General features: G+C 30.7%; 1 protein-coding gene across 3 annotated transcripts in view; it reads left to right on the top strand.

Moving 5' to 3' along the window:
- CADM2 (cell adhesion molecule 2) overlaps nt 1–22820 on the top strand; it is a 986159-nt gene that overhangs the window by 668756 nt on the left and 294583 nt on the right. The gene's annotated exons all lie outside the window — the stretch shown is intronic.

Here is a 22820-nt window from a genome sequence, read left to right as displayed (position 1 = left end):
TCATAGCGATATTTTTAGTATCATAAAATGTGAATAATTTAGATTTATTAACAGCCAAATCCTTTGTTAACATTAGATTCATTCACACGTTTTTATCATTTTTATATTAACATCACATTTTAATTGATAGGGACATTTTAGAAGCATTGCATGTATATGTTATTTGCCTTGCCATTTTGGAGTTAGGAAGAATGTATGAAAGGTGTAATAAATGGGAAGTTAAAAAGTTTTCTTAGATGAGGGATTCTAGTGCTGTTTTTGATTCCGGATTCTCTCTTTATTTACATATTTTTATTCCTATGTCTGTTATAGAAAATTCTAAAGTGCCATGTAGTGAATAACAATAATATTGATAAACATTATTCCATCATTCTCTTCATTGTACTTTCTGTGTTTCAAAGTTTGTAGTACATTATATTTTGGGGGAAAAAATTTGAATGCTAAAAATTTTAATGAGCTAAAACGATATTGTTTTGCACTTCATTATAAAGAAATATTTTTCACGCTAAGCGAAATAAGCCAGACAGAAAAAGTCAAAAACCACATGATATAACTTGTGGGATATAAACCTAAAAGCAACACATGAACAGGACAAACAGAGACTCATGGACATGAACAATAGACTCGTGGTTACCAGAAGGTAGGAAAGGAATGGGGAGGAGGGAGATAGATGGGGTAAAAGGAGCTGAATGTGTGGTGACAGAAAGAAATCTAACTCTGGGAGGTGAACACACAATGTAAATATACATATGCCTTATTATTAAAATGTACAGCTGAAACGTACCAGATTTTGTTAACCAATGTCATCATAAAAAATAAATGAATAAATTTTAAAAAATAAGTATTTTGTCTTCTTATTTACATTTTTCCTGACATAAATTTTTAGCCTTTATTGCCCCCTGTCTGAACTTTTACAAAACCTTCCTAATTGGTATAATTTTCTTCATACTTCACACTGATGACAAAGTTACTATCTTAGATCATACCATTATGTTAATAATTTACTTAAGAAAAAAAAACCCAGAAAATTATAATAAGATATTTCTGGAACCCACAAAATTTAGTTGAATTAATTGGCATAGTATTTATGGTCATTTATTTTACCCTTTTGGCTCTGATCACACTTATAATGTCCTTATGTACTTTAGAGCCTCGTCAAAGTAGTAAGGTATAACACTCCATGTTCAAATACTCCATTTGCTTGTGCTGTTACTGAGGTTTAAAGTGTGCTCCTAAACCATTTATGCTTATTGAGATACTACTTATTTTTCAAATTTGAACTCTCATAACACTCTCCTTCTAATAGGCTTCTCTCATAATCATAGTTAAAATAAATCACACCTCACATTCGATTCAATCTGTCTAACTATTATAACCATCACATACCATATTGCTTTATAAATTATAGTCTCTTTGGTGAACTTAAATTTCTTAAAGATGTTTCTTGTTTCTGTGTAACAATGGAAGGGGATAAATTATATGTGTTTGACAAATTGACTTCAAATTATAAAATAATTTGTATTTTAAAGAATAATGTTACACATAAATAATTGCGATATAGTTTAACATGAAAATATAAGTTTTAATTTTAGATATGTTTTATAACATATTAGGAGCATATAGTTTCCAATCTACTCAGTGATTGAAATTCTGAATAGGTAATATTTATGTATAAAATATTTTTGTTAGGGAATCAGTACATTCTTTTGTTTCTCGATATTTACTAAGAGTTTCAAATTTTATTTCTATTGAAGTTTTATTTAAGTAAATATTGATTAACAAAATTTTGTTTATCAATAGGGATTGTGATATCTTGTGTATGTCTGTGTTGGGCTATAGTGTCACTTAGTTACCCAGGGATAGCCTGGATGGCCTATAAAGTCTAGACTATATGCTCAAAAATGTTTCAGTGTATTTTTAAAATTAAAAAAAAAAGATTTTGTGTTATAGTGTTTTAGCTCTGTGAAATATTTTCATAAACAGAACACTATCATTAAGGTCTTCGTGACTATAAGTCAAAGATTTGAAACACTAAACTTTAGAGTTCTATTTATGCCACAAGCACTACCTTATTGTCTAAGTTTCTGACTATAGGTATGACCTGTGTTCTATTTAGCTATTCTGCACATAATATGAACAAAATTACAGCTAGATTATTTCTGCCATAAATGGAAGCTATATATTTTTCTCCTTGTAATTCATTCATACTTTTCTAAATCCATTATTCTCTAGGGAGTATCATGAATCCACATAATTGTCCCAAATATTAGATACTACATTTGTATATATGATTTCACTGACAGATGTATAAAATCACATGCAGCTAGGTAACCTCACAATGACTATACAGCTGTGAATTTTGGAAAATGTCAATTATTCCAGCTGAAGGAGATGTCCAATATAATCAAAATAATCCAGTTGCAATTCCCCCCCATTTTAATTTCATGTATGCTAAAAAATTTGGTAACAGTAAAGCAAATAACCTGTTTTTGAATATTTGTAAAGTAACAGAAACAATCAATGAAGAAAAATATAATTATGTTTTTATTATGCTTCTTTAGTGATGATTGTAAACCATGTAAATCATAGTACAGTGTAGCAATTATTTATTTATATGGAAGAAGGTAGCTACCAGCATGGCCATCCCCTCTCCCTAATCATGTAAACGGCAGGGAAATCGAGGTACGGAGATTGAGGTACATAAGAAGAATATGGGTAGATGCAATTTATTGGTAATGTTCTATTTCTTGGATTGCTGGTGTATTTCTCTTGTTCACTATATAATACTTTATAACTCATGTATGTGTCCATGATTTTGTATAACTCAAATATTATATTTAAAACTTATATAAGAGGAAAACACAAGGAGACAGTGATTTCTCCTTCATCATGCAATAGTCACCTAACTTAGTTTGTGTGCTTTGCTAAAAAAACAGGAAGGCATTGGATGCCTGCATCTACCTAATAATTTATATTTTTGTGTGTTATTTACTGATTCGATAAAAATTTAAGATCAACTGTAGACAGATTTGACTCATTCTCACTGATCAGCCCTTGTGACCTCACCTTGCCTGGTTGTCTCTCACAAAACTTAGTAGCTTAAGACACCAGTGATTTTATTTAATCTTATGATTTTAGAGACTGAGAATTTGGGTATGCCTTTACTGGGAAATTCTGCTTTTTATAGCATCAATGAAAGTCATTCACTTATATTTAGCTGGCAGAAGGCTGGTCTGTAGGGTCCAAAATAATCAATTACACTCAGAACTGTCATTTCTGATGTCTTTGGCCTCTGTAGCATAAGTGCTTTAGGATAGCCAGACTCATGTGAAGACTCGGTCTTCCAAAAGCAAGCTTTCTAGAAAGCACAATGGAAGCTGAATGGCTTTCCTGGCCTCAGAATTCAGATAGCACTTTCTTTGCTATATTTTGTTAGGAGAAGAGGTCACATGTCTACCCAGATACAAAGGACAAGAGCAGAGATTCACATTACAATGGAAGGAGTGGCAAAGAATTGTCAGCCATGTTTTTAAACCACCACACTCACACACATATAAAATTCCATTTTGTGTCATCATTTTGTGAATTCCACATACACTGAGTATAAGCAATTTGAGGTTTTCACTATATGTTCTCTGGACTCCGCACATTGAGACATTTAAGTAGAACTTGTTGCACAGAACCTCCTGTTATTTGTGAGCTAGGCTCATTAAATATTTGTTAATAGTCTGAGAAAATTGGCATCTGACCTTCACATTCAAAAGGCTTAAGAAAGAAGAGACTAATTCAAGTCTAATTCAACTCTAAAAAAAATGTATTCTAGAGTATCATATGGATTTTCTCCCTTACATTTTATATTTGATTATTTATACCAAATCCCTTCTCATTCATATAATTTGTTCATTATAGCATAAAACCTAGAAAAAGTGTCCATGAAGTATATATACTAACTGTTAGTATGACCTCAATCTGTCTCTTAAAAATTTTTACTTAAACTTATATTACACAAATAAGCTTCTTTTACAGATTATCATTTTATTTTCTTTAGTAAATCTAATAATATGATTAGAGTTGCTCAGATAATCTTCTATCTCAAGGTTTTATTCATTTCTGATTCATTGTGTCTATTATTAAACCCAGCTGTTGATGTTTTTGAACAAACTGATTTCTGAATTAACTGTGCATTGTGTTCTATAATAACCCTACTTCAGTATTATCATGGGTTGCTCCCAATTTACTTTTAGATAATTAAAGCCTCTCTTTATTTCTATCCAAGTTGCCTGTTTTATTTCCCAGAACACAAGGATGTGATTTCATTCATGTTGCTCTAGGGGTCTAAAGTTGATAATCATTTTTCTACATCTGCCCTTATTAGTGTCTGCTTACAATATACGTTGCTATATCCCCATCCTTTGGCTTTCTCTCATTAGCATTCACATTCCCACTAATATACTGTGTTTTTCTGCCACAAGCCATTTCTTGTTGTTTTCCTATAAAGTCAGTACCTTTGCATCAGAATTGTCCTAATTTCTCTAGCATATTAGATATTTTCTCTATATTGACTTGTTTACGATGATTACTTACATATGAATGTATCTACTTTAGAATTGATGACATCTATTACTGAAATATGAAAAATATATATATATTCTTTACTATCTGAATAAGTAATTCATAATTTGTTATAGGGAGAGAAGAAAACCTAGGTCACACAAAAAAAGCCCTATTTCTCTTTTATTTTCACAATGAAAAATCAAAACATTAAATTTATATTTTATTTGTTAAATCAGAACAAAGAAAAGGCAGTTTAGGTACTTTTTATATTCAGTACATTCTAGTGGATATTTATTTATAGAATGACAAGCTATAATTATATATATATGTGTGTGTGTGTGTGTGTGTATGAATGTATACTTATACAAGTACAGGTATATTTTATATACTCTAGAGGCTTATTTTATATACTTCATATTAATATTGAACTACTACATAATTCCCTACCACATACCTACCTCCAAAATGAAAAAATAAAATAATAAACATTTCAAAGAATTTTCAGAATTACTAGTTTTCTGAAGCTATGATTTATAAGTGATGGATTCGATGAAGTTTCTTAGATTTCATAAATTTTCTTCTATAGAGTACTATTATTATCTTGGATCATCAAATGCAAATTTCCTGGAAAGACTATGCCATTAAAGGGTTTTATTATAAAATAGGCATCGAAAAATATAGTTGATTGATTCCTTCTCGGCCTTTTGACTAAAATCAAGTGAAAAATATAGTTGATGTAGTAAGGGAAAGGTTCTTATCCTTATTATATGTCTGGATTACTTTACTATTTCATATCTTTCTTACCTAGCTGCTTTTTCTTAACCTAAAGAATAGCATCTACACTGAAAAGTTCACATATTCAAAAAACAATAGGTGCATTTTGAGATTGCACAGATGAATTTAATGTTATATAGCTGTATAGAAAGACTTTAGTGTTAAATCTTGGAGAGACTCAAACCTCTATACTTCACAATTTTTATCAGCAAAAATATAGTTTCCCTTGGTTTAGCATTTTAAAAATTTATCAGTATGATTTGCCTTTTAAAAAATCAAATTTCCTTGTTCTTATTTTTATCTTTCTAACAGCATGCACTTGAATTAGAGTTAAGATATCAATAATCCAAATTTTCTTCTTAATTTGTCTATACTCTCCACCTACATATGATATGTCATAAGAGTCACCATAATGAGATGTGAAACATTATTTTTAAGCTTTGCAATTTTACAAAAAGAGAACTTGAAATACTTTCTTAATTCTGTAGGTCTTCTATCAATTGCTAATAGTGGGGTGAGATAGTTACCATTGTTTTTCTGCCTTTATAATTTTAGATATTTGATTCGAAGCATGTGAACAAAATTTGGGTGCTGATACCTGATTCCTAGAGATTTTTTCAGTACAGTACCTAAAGTATCATATATATCTAATGCTATAAGCATCTCAAATCTCTTTAGTATATAGGAAGTATACAAAAATAAAGTTACCTTTTATAGCCATCATGAAGACAGTTCATGTGAAAGTACAATCTTTACTGTGTTTCTTAATGTTATTGAGGACACAGAAATGACAATGAACTTGGTGTTTGCAGAGAAGATTGAGTAGATAGACCAGCCCCAAATATACACAGGTTGAATGTAGAAGAATTGAAAATAAATCAGATTGAATATGTGGGACAGTTAAATTATGGGGACTCTATGTTTATTTGCTTTGTATTGTTTTACTACAGCTTTCTCTAACCTTTAGATTCCAGTGTTTTGCCTTATGAACTTATCAGTTTTCATGTAAAAATCTCTCAATATGTGTTTACACAATGATATTTTCTTTTAGTCAATGAGAATTAGAAAATTAATTGTAACATCTGTTCATAATCATTAGTAAAAATTTAGGTCTCCACATCACTGAGGTCTTTAAAAAGTATTTATAATGTCAAACAGTTTATATTTTTCAACTCAATTTTGACTCTTTAGTTTGTGATTTTACCAATGTTTCCAGTTCTCACCATTAAAGACCAAGAATTAAATTGGTGAGTTAAAGCCACGTTAAATGACAATGTGTTCACTTATTCCTAGACATAATTTTTAGTTTAAATTTTAAACAAAAAAAGTTATTTTTGACAATTTTTCTTGGCATTCAAGCAGGTTAAAATGTTATATATCCTTTTCTGTAAATGTCAGTGAAAAATGTCAACTTTGAACCAGTGACACTCTGTCACACTCTTTGTGTTTTGTTGCTTTACATACTAGGTTTTCCTTATACTTTATTTCTAAGAGGCGGCGTTTTGTTAATATGGCTGTGTACAATTTTCCGACAAGTGCTGAATCAACGCTAACAAAAAATGGTTCTTATTTATGATATGTCAAATTACTGTTCTGAGAGTAGACCTTTTAGGTTGCATTCAGCCTTTAATTTGACTGAATTTAAATGACATAAAATGCCTGTTAGTTGGGCCTTGGCTGGCATATTATATATCTCATTTCAATGAAAAACATTCACATGCAAATATGGTTTGTTTGGAGTAAGGACAAATGCAACTATCATGACTGATGAAGGCTTTTGATCACAGTTCTACAAACTGAAACCTTGAAAAAGAAGGGGCTATTTGGATTGGCGTCTGCAATCCCATGAATTATTTAGTTCACATTATTCATAAATCTCTTTGAAGAGGAGGTTTTATAAGGTTTTATGGAGAAGTAGTCATATTAGTGTTGCCAGCATCAATGTATGCTGTGTTTGCCTGCATATAAACACTTTCTTTAAATGTCGTGTTTCATAGCCCATAAAATGTGTTACCTGAATTCTCTAGCAAGATTTTATTTATTTTATTTTATTTTATTTTATTTTATTTTATTTTATTTTATTTTATTTCATTTTATTTTATTTTAGGAAATAAAATCTAATGTCCGTTCCTTCTTTATTCCTCCTACCATTGGGTCTATTAGAAGGAAAAATGAAATGAGCATAGTGTGGAACATTTCACCTACATTATGTACAGAAGTGGGTAGAGCGCATCAATAGAATACACATTTTCTATTTCAGCTCCAAAGCAGACCAAGCTAAGCCTTCTCTCCCCCAATATCATGATCCTTCTCTCCTCCATGACTTTGCACTGATGCAGCTGCCTGGAAAGACCTCTCTCCTCTGTTGTTACAGATTTCTAATAGGTTTCTTTTGCAGGGAATTTGATTTTTTCTAAAAATTAATCTCACTGCTAATGACATAGCATAGTTTTACACTCATGTTCCTTTTGAATTACTTGTTCATATATTTGTTTCCTTTTTTAGACAATAAGATCTCTGAGGACAGGGAGCCCGCATAAATCATATTCTTTGTTCTAGAGTAATATCTTCCCTGAATTTATAGAGATGTTCAATAAATGACTGTTGAGTTCTCTTGACTTGAATTACCCTCAAACTATGTCTCCTAAGTGGAAGAATGGATATATCTTATATTGTTTACAGTTTATAAAAAGAACTATAGTTTCAAAATTATTTCCTAATTTGAAACATTGAGTGAAGTTCAACATTGGTTGTACTTCAAAATATATATATATATATATATATATATTTATATTTTGAAGTACAACCAATGTTGAACTATATATATATATATATATATATATATATATATATATATATATATATAGTGTTGAGGGGTCTTCCATTGGCTTCCACCTGGCATAGGAAAGGGACTCATGTTCAGACTTAGTTTTGAGAGTGGAAACACTGGATTGTAATTTACTTATTTGAATGTTTAAGTAATGATTTACGGTTTTAAAATTAATAAGCAGTTTGCAGTTTATGCTGTTGAATAGCTGTCTCTTCCCCCTTATTTAGAATGCACACTATCTCATAATCAACATTAAAAAAGAGGTTAGACTAGGTAACTTTTAGTGATAACTTCTAACTCTGAGATTCTCTGATTCTCTGAAACCATCCCAGGTGGGATTTTAGGCTTACTGTAGATTCAAATGCAAATAACCTGAATAAACTTACTTACAGTTTGATTATTTAAAAATTCTAAGAATGAATTTTCTTTTCTCTCTAAAATACATTTTCCTATAAACTGTTGGGACTCCTCAACTTGCTTATTAATTTATACATATAAAATGGTTTGTGAAATTATGAAAAATAACATGACATATTTTATTTCATGATTAGATGGATTATTGTTCTGTAGCTGAGCAGAACCAGTACATAAATACTGAAAGTCAGTATGTATGATGTAAGGGAAAAGTCCCTGTGCTGGGATTTGAAAGATTTGGAATTTCCCCTATTCCTCTCCTGAGTAGCTGAGTACTATTGAGAAAATCTTGTACTGTCCATCAGAACTCAATTTACACATATACAATTTAGAATTAACCTTGTCTGACCTCAGAGTTTCTTTGTAAATTCTGTACAATAATAGATAGGAAAAGTATTACATTACTTTTTTAATTGTCAGATTTAATAATATCAACCCTACAAAATTTAGGGTAAAACATTGTCTGCAAAGGGAACTTTCTTATTTTAAGAATTCATTTTCAATTTGATTTAGTGAATTGTTGGTTGTTGTAGATTTCTTATCTTTTCAAATGTATATTCTAGACTAGGTAGTTGTGTTTGAATATATTTTTCAGTCAAGGTGATTACATAAAAGGGTAGAGCTAAAATTATTATTTTCTGATTGTAATCGTGTCTATCACACACATCAACCTCAAATAGAATGCACTAGTTTAAAAAAATCAACAGTAAAAATTATTTACGATCTTTAACATTAAGCATTTTATTAAAAGATGAACTGCTTCATATTGTTGTGACTATCTTTCTTATAAGTATATATTTAAAACTTTGTAACTAGCAGTATTATAAAAGGCACATAGTACTTATTAGCCAAAACTAGTAGTTAACTTATCTGTAGCACTTTTTAAAGTAATCTTCAATCTGTTCTCTGTAGCAATCCAAGGTACTGGAAAAATGAAAGTCCAGAATATATTTCTGTATCACTTACTTGTTCTGGTCAAATAATATTTTCTCCTTTCCTTCAGTGGAAAAAAAAAAAAAAAACTCATTCCAAATGTCAGTATTTAGGCTATAATTTGAAACTGCCTTAATCTAATATAAATATAAAATGATGATACTGGTTTTTGTAAAAGAATCTTGAAATTCAGTTTATTACTTTGTTTGTAACCTTTTTCATCTAACCTTTTTCCTAATATATTTGCACTATTCTAGAGATGAGAGACAGTTCATGACATACTAAGATATTTTTAATCTGATTTGCTTCCATATGTAAAATACAAAGTGGCTTGTTTAGTACTTGTAATTACGTTTTTATAATTAAAAGAGTTTCTGTCTTTCTCTGCAACCTACTCTATCATGTTGTCATCGTATTTTGATAATGGACGCTGTTTGAAGTAACTTAGTCACAAGATACTCTTTTAGGCAGAGTTACTGATAAAATTCTAAAGAATATTTCCATGAAGCTGGATTGCAGAAGATGCTGCAAGTATGCCTAATGGGTTTTGTAAAACTAAATTTATAAGATAATTTTTTTCATTCTATCTCCATATGACCTGATTGACGTTACCTATTGATATTTTACCAATTGAGACGACCTATGTATGGAAACTTCTTCCCTCTAAATCAGGGGTCCTCAAATCCCAGGCTGTGGACTAGTACTGGTCCATGGCCTACTAGGAACTGGGCCACACAGCAGGAGGTGAATGGTGGGCAAGTAAGCGAAGCTTCATCTATATTTGCAGCCGCTCCCCAGCACTAGCATCACCGTCTCAGCTCCATCTCAGATCATCAGGCATTAGATTCTCATAGGAGCATCAGTCCATGGTGCCAAAAAGGTTGGGGACAACTGCATATTGAAATAATGATAATTATAATGTTCCATTTAAAGAATATTTGACTCAGGCAAAAAGTATGTATAATCCAGACCATATCAGTCTCCTTTATCAATTACTGTTCATGTTTATTAAGACTATTTTCGAGACAGAAATCTGGTTCATGTTGTTTTTTTGATTTATATAATACTTTTCAAATAACTTTTAGAATATATTTTTTTAGAAATATCTAATGCTCCTGAAATTAGCGTGGTTATGGTATAATTATCTGCTTTTTTGTGTGTCTTAAAATAGAGCTGTGAGGCCCACATTGTGTCTCTGAGAAATGTCATTTACATTGCTCTTGCTTTTGTGGATTTTAAATTGAGATGTAGTCATAGTAGATCCTCAAGTGCTCAACATTTGTTATTATTCCTTAAATAAGGCATTAATCCTATTTCTTGAACTATAATCTATACCCTATAATTCATGTTATGATTAGCATCATTGTATCAACTGAAGTAGAATAATATCTATTGACCCAGAGAGTTATATAACACCTGATAAAATTTCGTTCTGGAAAATAAATTATACAAAAAACACCGTCTATGTCAAGATAAAATAAAAATGTTAAATAGAAGGCAAAACTAGAGGAATATAGGGGGGAAAAGATGCCACTGAGATTCTTAATAAGACTCATTTAACCAAATATCAACAGCCCAGTACTTAACCCATCTATTTACCATCGAATTAATAGTGTGATTTCTTCCTTTTTCACTTATTGAGATGTTAAGTAAAATAACACCTATGTGTCAGAAAGCCTTAATTATACTACAGTAAAAACTACTGGAGATCATGCCTAATGAATTTGAAAATGACATTTCTAAATGATCACATTTCCTGTGTTTGGTTTATGAAAGTGATACGCTAAAAATAGACATCTAAGTGCTTCTTAAATTAGCATACCTTAAGCACTAAATGTATGTTAAGTATGTGGATTCTGTGTCTGAGCTCTTTTAGTGTGGATGACTTAATTTTAGGGAATCATAACCCTACCTGAAGTATATGTCAGCATGAGATCAGAGAAGCAGCTGCAGTTGATGCACAGCATTCTGCAGATCACCTTTATCCTTGCTGGAGCTCCCCATTGGAATAATCTACTAGAGGTCAAAAACCAAGTATTTCTTAGTCAAAGTTTATGCATGGAGGAACTTGACCTTGTTGGCTACACTGATTACCTTTGGGTCCCCTGGGAATTGAGCTAGTTACCTGAACTACAATGGAGCAGATGAAATAGATTCCCTTAAGTTATTCCTAACCACATTCTACATTTACACAGCTTTTCCAGAATTAACTCGTTGTTTAGTCATTAGTAGTTAGGGAACTTTGAGTTTATGTTTACTTTATAACTGTTTGCTTGAAGCTATATGCCAAATTAGCACATGGCCCTTACTTTCACATTTCTCCCTATACATCATTTCAAAAAAAGTCTTCTGAAAACAGTTGATTATTTTTATCAAATATGTTTTCCTGTTTCTACCCCTTAAGCCATCTGTTGACACTATCCTCTTTAATTAGAAGCTGTAAACCCTTGGATTCAGTTTAAGTCCAAGGTGGTGTGGATTCTCTTCCTTTGCATCAATGAATCCCAGCTATCCATTATAATAACTGCAAAACTGTATCAGTCATTAAATGTATATATTAGGTAACACTTTGATTCTCTAATTGAAAACCCATTCCCAGCACTTATACAGTGCATAGCAATTATTTTTCCTAGATAAAAATAAAAAGTACTAATTACCAATGATATAATATAAGACTTGTAAACTGTTATATGTGCCTATGATTATAAAAATGATTATATAATATTATATTCTGTACACATACACACATATAAATGCATATACACATGGAGAGAATGTTTATGTCATATGATTTTTTTTTGATATCACCTTTAGCCTTAGAATGTGAACTCTTATTGGTAGATTCCATACCATTGTCAGTTATTTATGTCAATTAGAGAACTTTGGTGGCTCAGAAAGTATTCAAAGAACAATAGATAATTGCTTTACTATTCACCATGCTATTTATGGGCATAATATATCATTTACTTTGTATATGTTTAAATTAGTAAAAATAGAATATATTTTAAAATATATTACTAAGTAGATCATTTCTAACTAGGACAGTAATTCAGTAGAAAAAAACCTGCAAACATAATCATAGCATCTAGAGAATATAAAGTGTGATCAATTTCCCAGATTTTCAAAGTTAGTTTTCTAAGTATTTGATTGTAAGATATTTCTTAAATCTAATAGTGTTCATGTAATTGGCAACAATCTAAAGTATGTATATTATATTTATCCATTAAAATTAGCCACTGAGGATCTGGAGAAAAATATGAGACTAATCTCCAATATTATATTGTATTTCAGTTATTGATTTAGGTTATTTCTAAAATAGCTTCCTCGTTTAGTAATATAGACATAAAATATAATTTCAAAGGCTGCCATGTACTTTAATTCTTGTAGTGCCTCAAAGCTTTCATAATAATATGCAACTGATACATCAAAGGGCTTTCATTTATTTTATGGTCTCTTCTAGAGACATGAATTTGAGTACAGTTTTTCACAAAGCCTTGAAAACTTCTCCCTATACCTATCAAGGAAAGTCATAAGCCTACGGAAGTATGGAAAACAGCAAAAGGAAAAGAGATTTATAAGTTGGTAATGATACATGAAGTTTAAAGAGATTCTCAAGAACAAAAAAATAAATAAATATAGAATAAGATAATATAAACAATAAGAATATAAACATACTATTAGTGCTAGAAGCATGGAAACAGTAAAGAGAAAAATGTGAAATAAATTATTTTGATACATACAATTATTCAATATTTATAGAGTAAGGAAACATGAATATTAAATAACTCTAGATTACTTAATTCTCAAAATACACAGGAGTAAAGTAGTTAGAAGCTTAAAATAAACTTCTGTTTTATCTCTCTAGAAGCAAAATGGTTATTTCAGAGGAAATTACTATGTCCCACGTTTTAAAGACTAAATTTCATAAACCAAAATTATTCCAATGGCACCTGTTTGCTTTGCACATGCCATCATTTACTCACATGATAAATCGATCTCATTCAATATACAGACCAATATATAACCAATACTGTGCTGTCTTATATACACTATTACATTTAATAGTTTTATAGAAAAATTGGCATTGATAAATGGTAATATTTAAAACAGAATTTAACCTAGGTATTCAATTAAATATTTTAAAGAATTTTTATTATCAGAAATTTTTATTATATATGAAAACATAATAAATAGTATGCATCCCAAGATTACTTAGAAACAAATTGTAGACAACAGATCATTTTTCATAAACATTTTATTTTATGAAAAGACAATGACTTAAAAAAACATGGTCACAATATTATTATTCCACCTAAATATTAAAAGTAATTACTTAGTGTTATGAAATATCTAGTGATCAAGTCAGGATCTAACATAGTTTACACATGGCAATTATTAGCTATGTATCAGGTCCCCCCTTCAATTGATAAATATATAGATATATATATTAGATATATATTATATATATATTAGATATATATTTTTTTATCCCTGAAATCTATTTGTTAAAGAAACTAATTATAAAAATGTCTTGTTTGTGGTTTCCCACATTCAAGATTTGACTAATTTCATTGATTCGATGTAATTTTTTTGTCCTTGTATTTTTGGATATTAAAAGTTCAATATAGAGGCATGATCCTATCCAAATTTTATTATTTGGGAAAAATTACTTCTCAAATAGTATCGTGTTCTTCTATAAGAAGGTATATAATGCCTGGTAGTCTCCATTTTAATGATGTTAGCAGAAATGATTCCTGTCTATGTATAAGAATTTGCTAAGAATTGCAGAATGGTGATTTTTGAATTCTATTATTTCTTCTTTATTTATTTACTGAAATATTTGTATAAATAGATATTTCTATGCATCAAATATCTGGTTACTCGAGTATAACTTTTAGCAAATTTTTATTTCTCAAACACCACTTTTACATATTTTCCTAGTGTGAAATCTGTATGGTTATTGAGAAAGAAAAATTTTGAAGACATTTGATAAAGTCAAACTTTTCAAGTCTTCAAATTCTAATGGGCCTTTGAAGAAATTTTAGTATATAGATGTTACTTGGTAGCTAAGAAAGTTGTTATTTTGAATAAATCTCAGAGTTATTACTGAATGAATGTGTTTAACTTTGTGTTGGATAGAAAAAAATAAAAAGGAAAATGTGATTATCTAAAATGCAATTATTATCTATACTTTGAAAAACTATAATGATATGGTAAGTATCTGATAAATTAGATGTAGTAGTAATTCTTTTCAAATTAGTGTGATTTCCTTCTTTGTAAAAAGAAATCAAACTCAGCTGGTATTGATTTGCACTGAATCGCTATACAATTATCTAATAATTGCATTTTAATGTAGTGGGCTTACAAATATATATGTTCATCCAGTATGGTGTTTTTTTATTGTAAATTTGCTACCAAATAGCTTTGTCATCTAGGAAAAGTCACTTACACTAGAAAATAATGAAAGCGTATTATCTTTTACTTTATAATTTGCACATAGCTACATAAAAGTGAATTTTTCATATTTAAAAATATATATTGTACACTACCAGTGACAATGAGTTTTTAGTTGTTTTGTTTCATTGCTGATAAATTTAGGGCAAGAGAAACATCTAATATATCTGAATATAAAGTCATTGATGTCAGGAACCTCTCTTTTCTTGGAAAATCTAAGCACTTTCTAAGTTTATTACTTCCCTATTAGGAAACAATGATCTCTTATCTATAAATTTACTTATAGAAGGAGAAATAAATAAATAAATAAAACACTAGGATAAAATACCAAGTTATTTCTAAAAAAAACTTCTATATTATCTTAAAATAAAAAAGATCCATAGTGCTTTATTATTAGTTCTCAGTGAATAAATACCAACAATATCTTTGCTGTCTTTTATTAAATGTTTAACTATTAAATAACTTTTTGGCAAACACTTCTACAGGTAACCACAAATCCATTATGCTCTGCATCATCTATACATTGCAAATACTGCTAAAATATATCACCATTTTATTATAACAGGAAATCTTAAAGTAAGATTTTAAGTCATCATTTTGGAGGTTGGGAAAATTTGTCTAAACTCTTCTGAAGGTTTGGCTCCATAGTGTAGTGGTTAGCATGTCTGCTTTACACGCAGAAAGTCCTGGATTTGCACCCCAGGTGGAGCCACAGACCACTCTCCGGGTGTGTCAGGCCCCAGGTGCTTTGGGTGCCTGTGGGCAGAGACACCCTGCCTTCAGAGATCTAGTTCTTAAAAAAGGGAAATGGCAATATTCATAAGTCAGGGGTGGAAGTGGGGGTGGGGGTGCAGACTTAAAGAGGGAGAAAAAAATAAATAAATAAATGGTTCTGAGAATGTCCTTATTTCTTTACTTTAAGAAATACTATTTTAGATTCACCAATTCTACAAAAAATTATTAGATAGTGATACCTTTCAGATAAACAGAAACTAATTCAATTAAATTAATTAAACTAGTAACATAATTGTATTCTTACTTTTTTGATAATTTGTATTTGAGATTTTAAAGATAAACCTAAATAATATTAATATGGTGCCTAATATTCACTAACTATTCAACATTCATCTGTAAATGGCTATAATTTTATTATTCACATGATTTTTCTTTAAAAATCATATGCATAGATTTTTACATTATTAATATAATTATTAGCAGTTACAAATTTAATATTATAACTATTCATCTCAGAAAAAATAGTATGAATATCTATAATGTTATAACTTGCTGCTTTTGTTATAAAGAGGAAGAAATGTGGATGTTATACCTAAAATGTTCTCTGGTCCAAGCATCTTTACTTCCTTTCTTTTCATTTTAACTATGAACCATTAAATTGTATTTTTAAGATAATTTTCAGCCACTTTTGGGTGGTGTGTAATGTGCACTTTACAATTGACTTATAATTGGACTGTGCTGACAATGGAAAATCTTACAAGTATTGAACATGACATTTATGACAGTATTGCTGTCATCTCAACTTCTTTTATTGAATATGCAGAGAATTATAATTGGGCTAACAAGCCTGGTAGCCTGGCCTCTTTCCAATTATATTAACCAGCCTAGTCTAGTATTAGCTGCCTGAACACACACAGAAGCAAGCATAGAGCTTTTGTTTTCCTTTCTATTTTACTTTGGTATCTACCCAATAATCGAAGAATAAATTTATCTGTCTTCATGTAATTTTTGAGAACTTTCAATAATTAATCTCCATTCCACTAAGAAATGTAAACATTTGCCTTGTGTAATTTTATTTTACTAATTTTATCAAAAAGATTGTTTTTTAAATAATATATTGGTTGTATCTGTTTCATATCTAAGGGCTTTTGGCTTTTTTTCTTTGAACTTCAGCTAAAAACTTTAAGTGATGAATTTAAGTTTGAAGTAAAATTTTCTTTCACTTGAACAAGTCAATATATTGATGAATTAAAATATTTTCTTTGAAACTGAGGCAAATAATATGTTAACATAATCTACAAGTAAGGTTCAGCTTTGTATAGTCTTAAAAATAATATAAAAGATAAAAAATAATTTCTAATAATTAGATTTATAAAATCTACTAAAATTCTACCAAGGAATTGAAACTGAACTTTAATTAAAAACAAATAGTAAGAAATGTTAAATACAAAGGTTTGTGGTTTCAAAGATCTAGGGATTTTATCATGTATTAATTATTTGGAACACTAGATTCTGTACTTTTCTTTCTCTTTTTCTCTTTTTCTGGTTTCCCCTTATTTTACAGGATTCAATACACTTGCATATTTCCTTTTATCTATAGTATTTCATTGAAGTCTTCATCTTTGTCAGTGATTTTCTGTATAGAAATATGAAAACAACCTGGAAATTTGTTATACAGAAACAAAACACCACTGAAGTATATGCGGGATATGTACTACGGCACTGTTAATAGCACAAAAAGATTGTCTATCAATAGGAAAATAGTCCCATACTTCATTTACACTATAGAAATATATAAGGCTAACCTGAAAAATATAGAAAAATCAGGCTTCTAAGTAATGTGTATAGTATTATCCTGTTTTGGGAAACAAAATACACAAAAATTCATATGTTACTGCTTATTATAAGAATTGTAAAATGTATTTTCTAATAGAAATTTTTAACATTGATAATTTAGTAAATGACATTGGAGAAAGATGAAATATTGATTCTTTATATCACCTCTAATTTTTGTCATGTATCGATTCTGTAATAAAAATAAACGATGATGTAGAAATATTTCATTCATTAAATAAGAGTAAATTTCTTAATAAAAAAATAACTTTTAAATTTAAATTTTAATATTAAATATTTAAGGGATCATAATGGGCTTAAATTAAAATTTATATAAATTTTATTATGAATTTACATCATAGTAACAACATTACAACATAGTTGGTAGTTTAACTTTTGGTCATTGCTTTTTAAGTTAGTTTGAATTTTATCTTTACAAAAACATCATGATCATTCTCCTTCTTAAGATATGTACTTTTATTTTAAAGTTATAGAATAAATAGAGTTTAAATGGGTTTAAGCAAGGACTTAAGGTTTCCTGAAATATTTTTGCTCTTATTTAATTTATTTTTATCTAAAAATATTATTTTAAAATCATAATGTACATAATGACTTAGTGGAAGATAAATGCAAAAAATAGGATCATTTTCTGAGTGTGGATAGAAATGAAAATTCTCAGACTTCTGGTCAGGATGACAAAGTAGAAAAATGCTGTGCTCTCCTCCTTTTACAACCACATCAAAATTACAGCTAAATTATAGAACAGCCACTGTTAAGAAACATCTGAAGCTGAACAGAATCTCTATAACTAAGTAAAGAAGAAGCCACATCAAGACTGGTAAAAGAACTGGAAATGCAAAACAGACTGGTTCCACATCCACATGTGGCAGTTAAGAATCAGGAGGGATATCTCGGCTGCAGAGGTCCCCACTGAAGACCAGTGGATTCCGGCCCCATTCTTGGCTCCCAACCCAGAGCACCAGTGCCAGAAAGAGGAATCCTCACAAAATCCGGCTGTCAAAATTACTGGGGATTCCATAGAGGTGAGAAAGAGAGTTGCCGGAGTCCCAGGTATTCCTCTTGAAGGGCCCACATGTGGACTTACTTGCTTATGGACTAACTCACCATAACTCCAGCACTGTGGCAGAAGCTTGAAAAGTGATAGAGATATACAAGGAAAAACTGAATTATCTGGCTTCAAAACAAGGGCTGAAGGGACAGGTGTCTTAAGGAATAAAGTGCTGTCAGAAGCCATTGTTCATTTGTTGAGCCCTACTCCCCACACAACCAGCAGACACAGGCAAACACCAAATCCAAGTCTTCATCAACCTGGGAAATACTGATATTGATCCATGCTAGTGATTCTCTGAGATCTCACCCTATCCAAGTTACGTACTGCACCAAAAATTCTTTCAGAGGCTGATTTATATAAAGTGCTGGATTGAGCTGGCCTGAAGCCTTTCCTAAAATTTCAAAGGTTGACAAACCCCTCAAAAGCTGTGACTGTCTTTGGTGTGTTCTGTATCTCTTACTAAGTTGCCCCAATCCCAGCACTAGTAGCAGCTGGCCTTAGTTCACAGCATAATCACTACCAGGCTCCTCCATGCCCAGCCCAAATAGCTACCAGCTACAGATCACTTTGTAGCTCCAACCAGGTGTCCTGGGCCAAATGTATGCAGTAATTAATCTTGGCCTACATCAGAGCCACCCCTAGGAGACCCAGAAACAACATACCTGGCGGCTGGCTTCAGACACAATAGAACATCACCCAATTAATGTCACGAACAACACATACCCAATGAGTAAACTTGGCAGGCACCAGAGCCTCACTAAAGTAAATCCTGCTCAGTGGGGTCAGCTCCTACAGTACAGCTTGTCCCCTGAATTCATGGCCAGTTCTCATAGAAAGTTAGCCTGAGGGTCAATTCAAAACACTGACATGCCAACAGCAAACAAGACTCAACTATAATAGGAGGGCACACAAAACCCACACAAGGGATACCCCTGGAGCATATGTTTCGGGTGAACAGGAAGACTGCCTCACACAACACGTACTACATAAGACCACTCTGTCAAGATTGAAAGACATAGCAGATCTACCTAATACATTAAAACAAACACAGGGAGGCAGCCAAAATGAAAAGATAAAGAAACATGTCACAAAAAAAAGAATGTGACAAACTCTATAAAAAGAACTAAGTAAAATGGAGGAAAGTGGTCTACCAGATTCAGTCAGTGTTCAAAACAGTGATTATAAGATTTCTCAATGAACTTAGGGGAAGAATAGATGATCTCAGTGATAACTTCAACAAAGACATAGAAAACAGAAAAAAAAAAGATAGAAAACAAAGAACGAGTCATAAGTAAAGAATAGAATAACTGAAATGAATAATATATTACATGGAATCAACCGCAGAAATAATGAAGCAGAGGATGAAGTCAGTATTTCAGCAGAAAATACCCAATTGGAACAGCAAAAGAAAAAGAATTTTAAAAAATGGGAATAATTTAAGGGATGCCTGGGACAACATCAAGTAAAACAACATTTGTACCAGAAGAAGAGAGAGAGTAGTGGATTGAAAATCTATTTGAAAAAATAATAACTAAAAAATGTTCCTAATTTGGTAGAGGAAATAAACATATAAATCCACAGTCTCAAACAGAATGTATTCAAAGAGGCCCAAACCAAGACATATCAGGATTAAAATGCTAAAGTTTAAAGACAAAGTATCTTAAAAATAGCAAGAGAAAAGCAATTGGTTACCTACAAGGGAGCTCCCATAAGAATGTTAGCTGATTCCTCACATGAAACTCTGCAGGCTAGAAGGGATAGACACAAAATATTCAAAGTGATGAAACGCAAGAACCTACAAATGAGATTACTCTGCCCAGAAAGGTTAGCATTTAGAATTGAAGAGGAGATAAAGGGCTTCCCAGATAAGAAAAAGCTCAAAGAGTTCATCACCAGCAAACCACTATTATAAAAAATGTTAAAGGGACATTTTGAAGAAGAAGAAGAAGAAGAAGAAGAAGAAGAAGAAGAAGAAGAAGAAGAAGAAGAAGAAGAAAATATATATATGTGAAAAAAGAAAATATCACAAAGAAAAAAATCTCACAAACAAAGGGAATCACATAATAAAGGTGGTGGATCGACCTACACAGATACTAGTACAAAGGTTGAAAGATAAAAATAGAAACATCATGTGTAATTACAACAGTAAATTGAGGGATGCACACAAATGCACACACAAAGAAGTAAAAAAAATACTGACAAAAACAAAAAAGAGCACGGGGTGAGTAAAAATTGTAGTGATTTTGGAATGTGTTTGAACTTAAGTGACCATCGACTTAAAATAGACTGCTATAAACATAGCTTAGTATATATGAAGCATATGGCAACTACAAACCAACAATCTATGAGAGATACAAGAAATAAATATAAAGAAATCCAAACAAATCCATACTATAGAATGCCATCAATATACAAGAGAAGAGAGCAAAAGGATAAGGAACAGAACTACAAAAACAATCAGAAAACAACATGCCAATAACTACATACCTATCAATATAACAATTACTTTAAATGTAATTTAAGTGCTCTAAGAAAAAGATTAATGGATAAAGAAGTAGTACTTATATACAGTGGAATATTAGTCATCAAAATTAATGAAATTTTACCATTTTTGACAGTAGAGATAGACCTAGAGGGTATTATGCTAAGTGAAATAAGTCAGATGAACACAAATTATGTATAATTTCAATTATATGGGATATCTAAAAAACAAAGTAAATAAACAGAACAGAAACAAACTCATAGATACCAAAAACTGTTGATTGACAGATAGAAGAGGGATTGGTGGGCTGGGTCAAAAAGGTGAAGAGATTAAGATGTATAAATTGGCAATTTCAAAACAGTCACAGGGATTCAAAGCACAACTTAGGGAATATAGTCAATAATATTAATAACTACATATGGTATCAGCTTGGTGCAAGATTTATCAGGTGATCATTTTCTAAGTTATATAAATATATAACCACAATGCTGAACTCCTGAAACTAATATCATTATTCAATATTTAGAATGTCAAGCATAATTTTTTTTAATTATCTATGAGTAGCCTAGCATATACCTACAAGTGGCATGAACTTGAAAGAATAAACTGTAAATTAAAATTTTCCATATGTAGCTCATAAGTACTCACTCTAAAATCTAAGTTAAACTTCACTGAAGGTCAATATGCCAAACTAGAGACTATACATATCCCAATTAGGAGATGGGGCACTTTATCTTTAACTTCATTTAGAAAGTGAAAAAGCACTTGTTCCTCTATCAATCTTCATCTTTAAATAGTATTTAAGTAAAAATAGAATCTATTCTTTCAAAATGTTTAGAGGTTTCTAATTATGCATTTTATCTAGAAGTTTTCCTTTGAGTGAAGAACTCTCCTCTAGGACTGTTATAATTTGTTCTTTAAGTTTACTTCTGCCTCAGTGTTTACCACTAGATTTAAATAAGCTTAAGTCTCTAGTTCTTAATGGGAATAATGTCATTTAAAGTGATGAAGTTTTCTAGTTTCATAGCTATGTGGTCAATCACATACCGAATAGCTAGAAATTAATGAATCATGCGATTTTGATTTGGCTTTATAGACCTGATGTTTGCAATTAAGTTGATGACTGAATTGCAAAGATAATATCTTAAAGCACAGATTTTGGAGTTGGTTGTATCCAGGATCAAATTCCAAATTTGCTTCCTTGCAGCTGTGTCGCAGTAAGCAAGTAACTTGACTTGTATAAGCCCCAGTTTCCATATTTGTGAGGCAATGATAAAAAACTTCTTAAGTTGTCATTCATAAGGGAAAAAATCTATGGAAAGTGTTTGACCTTAGTCTCTGGCATTTAGTAAGTGCTCAATAAAAGCAAATGACCTGCTTTTGTGATTTATCCAAACATTATGGACTATATTTTCATTGTTAAATAATATGAAATATGCTTGAACTGTATATGAGTATTTTTACTTGAATTATTAATTAAAGTTTAGAGTTAAGAAGGGCATAGAGAAATAAAGAAATTTGGTGCTTATTGTGTTTGGTAATTGCACTGTATGACTCCTATCTATTTTACTCTTCCTTATTCAAGAAGTTTAATCATATATTAACAAAACATAACCACTGTCATTTTCTTTGTTATAGGTCTTATTTATCTAAAGTGTGTTACCATGTAATAATAAATATGTCTTCATAGACATTAGCTCACTAGTTAGAGACTGTCTAATGTCTACTATGTTTGTTCT

Source organism: Rousettus aegyptiacus, unplaced genomic scaffold, assembly GCF_014176215.1.
Source record: "Rousettus aegyptiacus isolate mRouAeg1 unplaced genomic scaffold, mRouAeg1.p scaffold_m13_p_4, whole genome shotgun sequence".
NCBI classification, from domain to species: Eukaryota; Metazoa; Chordata; class Mammalia; order Chiroptera; family Pteropodidae; genus Rousettus; species Rousettus aegyptiacus.
Note: the sequence above shows the minus strand (reverse complement) of the source record. Positions and strands in the feature narration are given on the sequence as shown.